The following is a 13,912-nucleotide window of genomic DNA, read 5'->3' as shown; positions in this document are numbered from 1 at the left end:
CAGACAGCTAGGAACTCCCTCCAGCCAGACAATGGGAAAATATGAAAAATCAACAAGTAGCCAAGTTTCATCTCCATCCTTGACCTTCATCTCTCACCACATTTGCTGTCTGCAGTAAAGAACAAAACAGAAAAATAAGGAAATCTCTAGGCAGCTCCATTCATGGGACTATCCAGATGCAGAGGCATGAGCAGTAACAGGCATCTCTCAGTGGGTCCATCTGTTACCACTCTAGGCCAGCTGCATTGGTCAATTTCCAAGTACATGTCAAGATGCTGGCTCTGTATGACATAGGACTGGAGACTAGTTGTCTCTGATCATTTCTGCCCATCCAGTACATTCTAACTGAGAGGGCGCAATCCACATCCTCTCAATTGAGGACGGACATCTTGTGAAATTTAGGAAGTGTGCCTGCTCTATGGCAGCCCCCACCCTCTGCAACAGCACCCCTCCAAAGATAAGGACAGCATCCTCTCTTCTAGGGATCTGGGGGAAAAAAACTGTCCTTTTTCCCAGCATATGGTTGATGTTTATGATTTGTTTAAAAGCCTCTGTTTTGCTTTGTTAATTTTGCTGTTTATCAGATTATTTTCGTCTGGGCTGCCTGTCTGATTTTATGCTTGTTGTTGTCTTTATGTTTTTTCTAGTTTTGTATGCTACCCAGAGTCCACTAGAGTTGAGCAGCAAATAAATCTAAATAAATAATAATACCATTCACCCTTATCACTTGATGCAGTCATTTGTCGTCATCCTGTGTCATGTCCTATGCGAAGCACATTGGGCCACAAGCATATTCCACAATTTTCGGTCCACAGCTACAGTCTCTGCATCCTTCCATTTAAGGTTAATGTTTTTCAGATCTTCCTGAAATATTTGGCCTTCCTCTTTTTCTCCAACTATCTGGTGGTATCCAGTGGATTGTGGTTTTTGTTGGATGTTGCTCACTCAGTCAAAAAAACCAATGCAATCCTAAATTGCATTAACAGAGGGATTCAATTGAGATTATGTGAGGTGCTAATACCACTCTATATAGCCTTAGTAAGACCACACCTAAAATACTACATCCAGTTTTGGTCACCACACTATAAAAAAGATGTTGAGACTCTAGAAAAAGTTCAGAGAAGAGCAACCAGGATGATTAGGGAACTGGAGGCTAAAACATATGATGAACACTTGCAGGAACTGGGCATGGCTGGTCTAGTGAAGAGAAGGACCATGGGAGACATTATAGCAGAGTTCCAATATTTGAGGGGCTGCCACAGAGAGGAAGGGATCAACCTATTCTCCAAAGCACCTGAAGGCCAGACAAGGAATAATGGATGGAAATTAATCAAGGAGAGATTCAACCTAGAAATAAGGAGAAATTTTCTGACAGTGAGAACCATCAACCAATGGAACAGCTTGCCTTCAAAAGTTGTGGGAACTTCATCACTGGAAGCTTTCAAGAAGAGACTGAACTGCCATCTGTCAGAAATGGTGTAGGGTCTCCTGCTTGGGCGGTGGGTTGGACTAGATGACCTACAAGGTCCCTTCCCACTCTGTTATTTTGTTATTCATGCGGAGCACTATGTCCAGCAAAGTGCATTCTTCATTCTGTCACTATCTCAGAGAGTTTTTGGGAGTTACTTCTTTGTATAATTTCCTCATTTGTGACAGGGTCCCAATATGAGATAACATTGTTGAAAGACCTTGATCCTATGAATTGTTCTTGTTGTAGATTTCCAGGCGCAGCCATTAGCCTCTAATAATTTGCCCATAGTATCACTGCAGCAATAGCCACACAAGACTTTATATAGGCAACAATAAATGCCCTATGACTTGAGATCAGTTCCCTTTCCATATCAAGAAAAGCTCCCTCCCTGCCCCACTACATCTTTCAGAAAGAAAGGAAAGCTTCTACATCAAAATAAACAAATCAAAATTATTTTCTCTCGTGTCTGATAATGCTCAGTCCTATTTTGTAAAGTACGGGGGGGGGACCACAAAATCGGCAGAAAAAGCTCTTCAAACAAAAGGAAAAAGAAACATTTATTCAGGGGTGGACTTCAGATCCTTTAGCAATTGGTTCCCTGCCCCGTTGCTGCGTGGGTGTGGCCATGGTGGGCGTGGCCTAGTCGGCTGCCTGCACCATGGGTGGGGTGCATTTTTCATCCTCCCCAGGCTCCAGAGGCTTTCGGGAGCCTGGGGCAAAAACTGCTTCCCCTGGGGTCCGGAGGCCCTCCAGAGGCTGAAAACATGCCTGTTTCCAGACTTCCGGAACTTCTGGGAGGCCCGTTTTTCATCCTCCTAGAGCCTCTGTGCAGCCCCTGCACTTACTTGGAATGATGAACGGGCCACATGGAGACTCCTGGGAGGGGAGGGGCAGTGGGAAGGGGGGGACAGCCAGGGGTGGCATTTGGGGGTTCACTGAACCCCAGCGATCCTTGGCTAGAGGATCGTCTGAACCCTGCCAAACCCCCAGGAGCCCACCCCTGCATTTATTTCCTTCTGCTTTGGGTTTTGGGGACCACACATAGCAAAGCAGGAACTCTTTTTGATGATTTGGGTAACAAACAGCCTGTGAGTCGGGCTCTATTGATTTCTGTTGCTGGGTGGAAGTAGTAAGGCTTCAGCATTTGCTAAGGCAGGACTGTTAAATGAGCACATATGGAATATACAGATACTCCTTGACTTACGAAAGGTCATTTAGCAACTGTTCAAACTTATGATGGACCCTTCCAAAACTTATTGACAACGCAATTCCAAAACTCTGATGGCCAACTGGCCCAAATTTATTGCAGTGCCCCATGGACAGGTGACCATGATTTATGACATTTTTGCCAGAAACCGGTATTTTCTTCTGACTTCTGGCAAAAATTATTCACAGCAAACAATGGGTTTACTCAGTAGTAGAATTCAAAAATTTTTACTACTGGTTCTGTGGGCGTGGCTTGGTGGGGGTGGCCTGGTGGGCATGGCAGAGGAAGGATACTGCAAAATCTCCATTCCCACCCCACTCCAGGGGAAGGATACTGCAAAATCTCCATTCCCACCCCACTCTGGGGCCAGCCAGAGGTGGTATTTGCCGGTTCTCCGAACTACTCAAAGTTTCTGCTACCAGTTCTCCAGAACCTGTCAGAACCTGCTGAATAGCACCTCTGGGTTTACTTAAGGACTCTGGCATTCACCTAATGACTGCTGTAAAAAAGGTCATAAAATCATGTGATGACCTGTTTTATAACCATCATGGCTTATGACCTTAATTGTACGGTCATAAGGCGAGGACTAACTGCATTCCTTTTGAAGTTCCCTTTACATTTCTATCTCATTCCCTTCGTTCCATTTCATTTTTCAGAGTTCAGAGCATTTTATCCCCACCATAAACAACTGACTGTAACACAAAAAAGACTGTTGCAAGGTGAGCGTATGGCCTCTGATTGGGCACAGAAGAAAAGGGGCAGAGAAAAGGCCGGGCCTGTCAATATTGCAGACCTTTTCAACACAACTGGGACCTGCCCCCCATTAACAATTTAGCACAAATTGCAGATTACTTTTCTTAGGAATCAATGAAGTAATTTGCTTGGAAACTTAGTTAAATCCTAAAGACATAAAGCTGCCCCCCATCCCTGTAAACCAACCCTCAGGGTACACTTATCTTGCTGAATTTCCCAGCAGCTGCATTTGCTAAATATGATTGCTTATTAACCAATATATCAGTCATTTCCCTTCTCCATTCCCAGTGCATTATGATGTCCAATTTCGTCTGATTAGGGGGTCATTTAAATTCCTGGGAGAGAAAAAAAGACCAAGCAATCTACCGCTATCCTTGTCTTAAGACCAAGGCAAAATAATAGCAAAAAATGTACTTCTAGGATCATTCAACATGGAGTTTCATCAGGAAAAGGTTAGAAATACATAAAACGAAAAAGCAACAGCGTCTTGTGGGCACTCTCATGCAATGGTTGACATAATGGGTGGATTGGTAGATGGATTTATTTATGCACACTTAATACAATAACAGAGTTAGAAGGGACCTTGGAGGTCTTTTAGTCCAACCCCCTGCTCAGGCAGGAAAGCCTATACCATTTCAGACAAATGGTTGTCCAATCTCTTCTTAAAAACGTCCAATGTTGGAGCACCCACAACCTCTGGAGGCAAGTCGTTCCACTGATTAATTATTCTCACTGTCAGGAAATTCCTCCTTAATTCTAGGCTGCTTCTCTCCTTGATTAGTTTCCTTGCATGCCTTCAAGTCAGTGTTAACTCTTAGCAGTTACCTGGATTAATCCCTGCAGTTTTCTTGGCAAGATTTTGGGAAGTGGTTTGCCAAGGCAAGACTAGAAGCCATTGTCTCACGTTTTCTTAGCTTGCTGCCTTAACCACTATACCAAAATGGCTGCCTACAATGGGTGCGGTCAACCACAAAACCTCATATACAACAAGGCAAGGAAGCTATTTAGCAGCAATGCACCATCTTCTTTTCTTACAGTTTCTTTTATATGATGTGCTTTGCACAACATGGGTCACCAACATGGACAGCAAATTTTGTACCAGTATAGTTTTTTGCTGACCCCATAGATGAGTGGATAGTGCTGAAACTTGATGAGGAGGAAAAATTCTCGCATTGACTGTACATATAAATCACAGTTCACTTTTCAAGGATTATTAGTCAAAACTCCCCTTTGTTATACTTGGAAGTTACTATATTAGCTGACAAGGAACACACTCTAATTAAAAATAGAAAGAATGGAGCTGATTTATATTTTCAGATTTTTGAACTGGCTGTGTCAGGGTTTCAATTAATACCCCCCAATGATAGAAAACTCCAAGGCTTGAGTATCCTCAAAGTTCCATTTTATTAGAGATATCATATTGGCATAGCTGGGAAAACCCGAATCTGAAAGCTTCCAGGTTTTCCCCACCCAAAGGAAAGTTCAAGTCTCTGCCCAACACCTCACATGTCCATCACATGGTCCAATCCAAGCACTGTCCCAACTGCAGATGCCTCCCAGTTCTGGCCATCCTGGTACAGGGCAAGACGTCCTTGACTTTCTGAGAAAGGAATGTTATTATGACTATATATATCACCCCGGCTCCATACAATCCCCCCTCCCTGTTTCCCACAGTAGTAAATGTGGCAGGCCTGAAGGCCCAATGAAAGAGGTGGCTTCCAGGCCTGACAGGCTGTCTGTTTATAAAACCTATATAAACCTGCCCCCATCCTGAAAGTCCTTCCATCTTCATGTGGCTAGGAAAAATGTTCCTACTGAAGAAACCAACTTCTTTCTCTCAAGGCCCAGGAACCTGACCCCTTGTAAGTATAGAAATGATAGGAACAATTCATCTCTTCCTAATGCTGGCTGAAACAAACTCTCTCACACTTGCTATAGGCAGAAAACAATCAGGATTGTGATGAAGAGAAGCTTTGATGCAGGCATCTAACTCTTCATGCATCATGGCACGATCACACAAATCGCACAAACTCAGTTGCTGTCATACAACTGCTATAAGTTATATAATTGTGTGGGAAACAGAGTTGTATTGTTTTTACAGAATTATAAGAAGACATGTTGGCCTGTGAAGAAAATAAATTGTATTTTGAATAAATTGAGATTTTGAATAAATCTCATGAGCTAGGCGGAAGCCTGAGAATTGTATGTAGGAACTAGGATTAGAGGCCTTTGCTATGCTAGAAACCAGCCATAACCAGAATTTACTGATATGATAGTTACTCTAGAGCAGAGGTCTTCAAACTTGGCAGCTTTAAGACTTGTGGACTTCAACTCCCAGAATTCTATATGGCTGGAGAATTCTGGGGGTTGAAGTCCACAGGCCTTAAAGCTGCCAAGTTTGGGGACCCCTGTTCTAGAGACAACCCCTAGGAACTAGGACCATAAAAGGAAATTCACAAATAAGGGCAGGGGCAGATAGAATTAGAATAATAGGAGATGTAATCAGGGGTGGAGATAATGTATTCATTTTAGACACTTTGGTTAGGTTGTGACATCATTATTACTAAGCCAATGAAGAAGAGGTGGGAGTAATGGTACTGGGGAATATAAGGCAAATGTATTGATGCGTTAGGGTGTGACCACTATATCTGGTGGTCCACCCACTTTGCAAAGTGAAGAATAAAATTACCTTGGTAATTTTACCATTCTTTCTTGGAAGAATGTACCATTACCATTCTTTTCTCTTGGAAGTTTTGGCTCTGTGATTGTTTATTTCCAAATTAGACAACGAATCCCACAATTGTATGTATTTATTTGTACGTATTTTAACCCTGCTGCATTATTATTTATCTCCTTTATTCTTTTTTACTTTCCCCCTATTATTGGATGTACACTTTAGTATTGTTGTTATTATATTCTGTTGTTATGCAAGTACACTGAGTGTTTCTGTACCGGAGACAAATTCCTTATGTGTCTAACCACACTTAGCCAAATAAATAAAGTATACATATGTAAGTATAATTCACATTATGATGTCATGACATGCTCCTCCCATGGATACCCATGGTTCTGATCTCTGGACCAAAGTCGAAATAACATACGTTTCAACATTTTCCACCAAACTGATAGCTATAAAGTTCTTTAAAGTTGTCAAGGTCTTTCTCAAACTGAAGCTCTCTAGATGTGATGAAGAAAGTCTCCAATATTCTTAATCAACATCCTAACTGAAGAATGCCAGGAGTTGTAGTCCAACAGATGTGGAGAAAACCAGCTAGGAAATGGCATGAAAAATTTCCTAACCCAAACTTGGATCTCTTTCCCAACGCCCTAATACTGTGATGGCGAACCTATGGCACACGAGGCTGGGGAAAGCAAAAAACGGGCCTTCCATGTCAGATAATTATCTGAAACAGTGCCACTGAACCACACTATCTATACTGGAAGGATAGTTTTGTGTTTATACTTTCCCTCCATTTTGTCTAAGGGACTGAAGTGGGAGTGGCTTAGCCACTCTATAAATATAACCCCTTTACCCACACACACACTTGGGAGACACAGGGGAGACACAGAGGAGACACACGGGAGAAAAGAGAGAAGAAGGGATTATGCTCTAGGCACATTGACCTCAGAAATAAATAAAGACCAAGATACAATGTTCTGTGATTTAAAATGTAAATAGTTTATTGATTTTAAATAAACAAAGTTTTTCTTGATAAAAGAAATCTGGCTTAATTGTAGCTGCTGGGACATTCCAAGATCTTATTGACCTCTACAACCTAAACTAAAAACTTTTCTAACATTCCAGTCCCACCAGAAGTTGGCAAATGTGCCATTTTCAGCCTCCAGAGGGCCTCTGGGGGGTGGGGAAGGCCATTTTCAGCCTCCCCAGACTCCTAGAAAGGCTCTGGAGACTGGAGAGAGCAAAAAATGGGCCTACCATGCCATCACGTGCCAGGAGCAGGGGGAGCAGGGGGGGTTGTACACGCAGGGGCAGGGGCAGGGCGCACGCCACACACACACATACACACACACACACACACACACACTCCTGGCATGCGATGGCAAAAAGGTTAGCCATCACTGCCCTAGGATAATGGGAAACTGTCAACCTATGGCTATGGAGATTCTCAGTCATCCAGGTCATGGTTGTCCCAAAGGTGCTTTTTCAAGAGGCAACTGGACTTCCTGGTTTGTCTTTGAAGATGTTTCGCTTCTCATCCAAGCCCAGAACTGAAGAAGCTTCTTGGATGAGAAGCGAAACATCTTCAAAGAAAAACCAGAAAGTCCAGTTGCCTTTTGAAAAAATACCTTTGGGTCAACCTGTGGGATTTCTTTGCAATACCCCAGTTTCCAAATAAGCTGTTCTAGCATGAAGAAATTATGAATTTAGATACTTCCATATGTCAGAAGTGTTTAAAAGTAATAGAATTGTATATGGCTTAGATGGATTGGCATACCATCCCATAGCAATTTTTTTCAAATTGCACTCTACTGTTTGAATTTGTTTCATATCTAGTTACCAGTTATTTTTCCCAATAATGACAAGGAATGGCAGAAGCTTCAGTCCAACACATTTAAGAGACATACAGTTGGGGGAAGGATGCCTTTGGCCAAAGGCTACAAACATGCATCTAGCACAAGATGCTGCTAACAACTTACTCGGTTCTTGACAATCAGTTGCTCATAACGGCCAGTAATGAAAGCAAAAAATAATTAATGGCATCAATAATATCAGCAATTTTACCAAAACTCCAACAATGCCTAAATGCCCAGATTTATACATACATTTATACTTATAGATAAAACAAGCAACATTTTTCATTACCAAAATCAAGACTTCACTCATTCCATTTCTAGTCCTCAAAATGAAGAAACCGTGAAGCAAAATCCCAAATATGCTTAATCATAGGATAGCAATCTAAGAGTGGTACAATGGCCTAGAGGTGGAGCTCTCGCCTCACAATCAGGAGGTTGTGAGTTCAATCCTAGGAAGAGGCAGATATTTCTCTCTCTGGGCACAGTGAGAATATATCTGCTGAAAAAAAAACCTCCGCACTGGCAACAGGAAGGGCATCCCGCCAGTAAACACTCAGCTCCATTCAGTTGCCCAGACTCCACCCGGCAAGGGATTATGGGGTCATTAAAAGAAGATGATGATAGCAGAGCAATCTAAGCATGCTCACAAGGGAGTGATTTCTACTGAACACCAAGAATCGGTTCAAGGCCACAATTCGTACCTTCTAACCACACCTACCTGGGAACAAGCCTTACAGAATTCAATGGAATTTAGAATTTCATAAACATGTATAGGATTATACACTAGCAAAGCAGGATAACATAGAATCTCCTGCCAGAGTAAAAGAACATCCAGGCACTAAGGGAAAAAAATGACATTGGTGCAACACTTTAAAGTACTGGAAAGGAGAAAAGTTACTTTATCACAATTTTTCAATGAAACGAAAGCCGGCACTGTTTCAGCTTTTGCATAGCTAAAGTTTTAGATGCATTGTAACGTTGCTTATTTTCAAGGTGATCTAGCTGAAAGAATCCGGAACAAATGAAATGCAAACAGTAAATCAATGATGTGCATCAACCCTATTTGTGAACTGTTTGGTGAGGAACTCTATTTGCAATGCAAAATATGAATTGAAGTTACATTTGCAATTATGCATAATCTTATTAAATGTTTTATTTACATTATCACTTATATACAATTAACTCATTTCTATGCTTAACAATTATCCCTTTAGTCAACTATCAACCCAAAATACATATACTCCCAAATCAATTTGTATTTGTCTTTTGCCTTTTTCTTACACTGGCAGCGAAACTCATGACTTTCCTGTGTCAAACTGTACAAACCGTCAAACACAGGTAGCCCTCCACTTACAACCGCCATTCCGCTCAAAACTTCCATTGCTGAGCAAAGCAGTTGTTAAGTGAGTTTTGTCTGATTATACGAACTGAGGCGCGGTGGCGCAGTGGTTAAAATGCAATACTACTGACTGCCGGCTGACTGCAATTTGGCAGTTTGATTCTCACCAGGCTCAAGGTTGACTCAGCCTTCCATCCATCCAAGGTGGGTAAAATGAGGACCCAGATTGTTGGGGGCAATATGCTGACTCTGTAAACCGCTTAGAGAGGGCTGTAAAGCACTGTGCAGAGGTATATAAGTCTAAGTGCTTTTGCTATTGCTATAACTTTAGTATGGTTTCTCCAGGTTGCCTAGGGATTATTTGGGTTTATATTACTAAGGCTGCAGTCCTAGAGAGGTACCATGTTTTTAACTTGTCCCATTCCATCAGAATTTCTTGCAAAAATCAAATCCAGAAGCACACACAGATAACTGATTCATTAACTTCTTTATATTCATAATAACACATAAAGCATATTTACAATACCAACAGTGCCAGGGATTAATACAACATTTTAAGACAGCATTTTCATGTATGGTAGGGATATACCATTACACCCATGTGCTCCAAAATAAATTTAGAATGTGTGATGGCCCTAGACTAGGGATACTCTAGAATTTCAACCAGCAAGCATTTTTCAAGCAAACCAGTTTAATTTGCACTTCCTAGACTAATTCATGGGTAAGAATATAATTAACCTTTCATTTTAACATCTCTCTAAATGTTGTGACTCAGATCTTGGCTCAAGTTATATACGATGTTTGCATAAAGTTGCACACAAGGATGTTTGTTTCTTTGGATAAAATGCACTGAAGTGCATTATCTAGAGTAAAGTGTGCATTATTTTTTAATTTAATGTGTATTAAAATAAGGAAGGCATAGATTCATGTGGAAAAGGGATGGAAGTAAATTATAAATGAGCATGTAGTAAACTGACACGGGTGAAAATAATCTCATCCTCTTTACCCTAGAGGTACGTTGATATATGCACAGAAATCTCCGTACCATGAGAAGCCCTTATGCATACATGGGATGGTATGAGGCTTCCTGCCCTTGGAAAAGGGATGGACGAGAGCAGGGGTTAGCAACCTGCAGCTCTGGAGCCGCATGTGGCTCTTTCAACCCTCTGCTGCGGCTCCCTGTTGCTGGTCGGCTCCACAATTGATAGGACTTTCGATTAGGACAGGTAGAGGAAAAAGGACCCCATGCTAGGAGGGGACTCTATGATGGGGGAACCAGACTTCCAGAATTGGCTCCAGAATTGAACGGGGGCTTCCGGTTAGGACCTTTTTGGCTCTTTGAGTGTTTAAGGTTGCCAACCCCTGGACTAGAACTTCAAGCTCCATGAGTTCAACTTCACAGGGAGGTCAAACAAGTATCTGGCAGGGAGTACTCATCTGCCTAGACTCAATACAGCCCCTTCCTTTGTGCATTTTAACAAATGAAGGGAAGAGGATGAACCTTCTTATGATGATTCAAGAACATGACTAGGAAAGAACACCTTTTTTTAAAAAAAGGATAAATTGGTCCTGTTTCCATACGCTTCACTAGGTCACAGAGAGGGGTAAGTGTGCTTTGCAATTCTCCAATCACACAAACAACCTCAATCAGTGAGAGACATATTTAGTCCCCAATAGTTATGTACGGTGTGAACTAAACTAACTCCCTTCGGGTTATTAACTCCTGCATATTGTGTAGACCAAGGATTTATTTGGGAGTTTGAAGATCCACTTCATTCCCACGAATGAGAAATAGCCCTAAAAAATCCCAATGAATACAGAATACCTCTAGGATTGTCAGCTAGATGAATTTTCACCCTGCAGCCACATGGAGGGTGGGGGGAGGCAAAAGGAACAGGGTTCTGAGAACCCCACAGAGGGAGAAAGGCCCAGAATGAGGAGAGAGACAGCCTTCCAGCCCCCTTTGCAGAGATTGGAAGGGCTAAAAAATGGCTGCCATATTCATCATAGACCAGTATCACTGGGTCATGAGAATTCAGCTATTGAGTACAATCAGTGGTGGGATTCAAATAATTTAACAACCGGTTCTCTGCCCTAATGACCAGCTGGGTGGGCATGGCCATGGTGTGGCCAGGGGGTGTGACATGCAGCACTCGGCCTCCTGCACCCCCCTGAGAGCAAAAATGGGCCATGGTGAGCGCCACCCCCCCCCCCACCCCGCACCGCATTTTGGGCCTAGTAAGCCTCCCTGCAGCCTCCTGGGAGCAAAAACGGGCCGCAGAGGGTCTGTGCCACACTCCCCGTGCCCCAATTTGGGCCTAGGAGGGGCCCCAAAGCCTCCTGGGAGTGAAAACAGGCTGCGGGTGGTGCCACCGCACATCCCCGTGCCCCATTTTGGGCCTAGTAGCTCCCTGCACTTACCTGGGAGCCAAAATGGGGCACTTGGGGACTCTTGGAAGGGACAGGGCAGGGAGGGGTGGGATGGGATGGGGCCACCCGAACCAGCTGAATACCACCACTGAGTATGATGTTCACAAACTCCTCTAAAATGTAGTTTAAATTAAAAGAATCATCCCTAGTCATGATCCATCTCTCTCTAATGATGAACAGAAATATAGGTAATCCTCGACTTACGACCACAATTAAGCCCAAAATTTATGTTGCTAAGTGAAAAACTTATTAGGTGAGTTTTGCCCCGTTTTACCACTTTTCTTGCCACATTTGTTAAGTGAATCCCTGCAGTTGCTAAGTTAGTAACACGATTGTTAAGTGAATCTGGCTTCCACATTGGCTTTGCTGGTCAGAGGTTTGCAAAAGGGGATCACATGACCTTGGGACATTTCAACCGTCATAAATATGAACCAACTGCCAAATATAAATCACGTGACCATAGGGATGCTGGAACAGTCATTAAGTGTGAAAAAATAGTCATAAGTCACTTTTTTCAGTACTGTTGTATGTTCGAAGGGTCACTAAATGAACTTTGTAAGTTGAGAACTACTTGTACTCTACCCTAATATAACAAAAACACTTGGGGATAGTTGCCTTTAGCACCCATAGTGTCTACAAAAAAAAAAAGAACCTAAGTGTGTTGTCAACTATTTATTGGAAAAAAGAACAAGCTATAAAGGAGATGCAAGATAAGCGATTTCCATCTTGAAGCAAATCTACAAAAACGGTAAATCAGTCTAAGCTTTAGGAGATGTCCCCGTTTATTTTATGAAACAAGAGGGACCACAGATGGGTTATAAAACATGTAGCCCAGCTACATGTTACACAACTTGGTCCCCAAGAAGGATACTGCAAAATCCCCATTTCCTCCCAATCAGCTGGGACCTGGGAGGCAGACAATAGATGGGGGCGGGGCCAGTCAGAATTTTTACTACTGGTTCTCCGAACTACTCAAAATTTCCGCTACCGGTTCTACAGAACTGGTCAGAACCTGCTGAAACCCACCTCTGGTTTGTGCGCCTAATGCCCTTCTGTGCAGTGTTCAAAATACAGCCATCTGAAGTTCAGCTGCTTACCTTCTAAGGCAGCCCTGGTCAGTGGAACAGCGGAGGCGTGGAAATCAGCTGTGTTGTGCGAATCGGATGAGCCAGAAAGGAGAAAATATAGGACAGGATAGGGCGGGTGGGCAGGGCCAACTGATCGTCAGAACTACCAGTTCGCCCGAACTGGTCTGAACCGACAGCAGCCCACCACTGGACTCATGTTCTACAATCCCAAATTGTCCCAAACGTGAGCTAGAACCCTGCTTAGAATGAGGAGCATCATAGTGGAATAACATTAGCTTCGCTGTAAAAGTAACCTTTGGGATCTTTCAGCATGAATTTCCAGATTCCCCAAAATGTAATGGGAGCCCTTGTCCATTTCTCAATTAAGGTGGCTTCACATGAAAACCATTCATATGTTCAATGAAAAGCGGATCCTGCACTCGCAAGAACATCTTGCTAGGAAGAAGAAGATATGAAAACCATCCCTACATTTTATTCTCTTCCTTTAAAAAAAAAAAGAAGAAGAAGATCAGCAGATGAAAATATATGTTATATTCATTTTCTCAACCAACAGTAGGTCAATTTTCTCTCAGCCTGAGTACCTTCCTTATACCAGGAAGTCAACTCCCAGGATTCCTCCAGCCAGCTGAAAATTTTGGCAGCTGAAATCCACACACTTGGAGGTTATCCAGCTTGGGGAAGGCTGCTGTAAACATTCTTCCAGTTTTTGTATATTTATCTTTCCCTGTGACTTTCCATTTGGTGTTCCTTGACATCATTCAAATTTAATTAAGGAACCATATCAGTAACCCTCTTTTGAAAGTTTCTGTTTAAAGACCAAAGAAATCCACCATTATGCACAGAAATAATGAGAGAAAGAATTATTACAGCTTTGCCACCAGAGACATGAGCCAATGGGTATCTTGCCTCTAAATAAATATCCATTTTCCTTTCTTTATTTTTTTTTCTCCACCCAAGTTTTCCCACATGTCCAGTGTCAGCCATCTGCCTCAAGGCAACTGTTTCCCTATCAATTATGCTTGCTTCAGAAACTGTTCAGTGTCCACTGCTTATAGTGAAAATCAGCCAGAGTCCTGGTAGCCTTCTGT

The 13,912-nt window shown here is 42.5% G+C and overlaps 1 protein-coding gene across 1 annotated transcript in view; it reads right to left on the bottom strand.

Annotated features, from left to right (window-relative positions):
- The window catches only part of TMEM178B (transmembrane protein 178B), a 368,543-nt gene that overhangs the window by 276,336 nt on the left and 78,295 nt on the right, over positions 1–13,912 (bottom strand). The window lies entirely within an intron of this gene.

Source organism: Pituophis catenifer, unplaced genomic scaffold, assembly GCF_029215685.1.
Source record: "Pituophis catenifer annectens isolate HBS135680 unplaced genomic scaffold, rPitCat1.0.hap2 SCAF_7, whole genome shotgun sequence".
In the NCBI taxonomy this organism is placed as follows: Eukaryota; Metazoa; Chordata; class Lepidosauria; order Squamata; family Colubridae; genus Pituophis; species Pituophis catenifer.
Note: the sequence above shows the minus strand (reverse complement) of the source record. Positions and strands in the feature narration are given on the sequence as shown.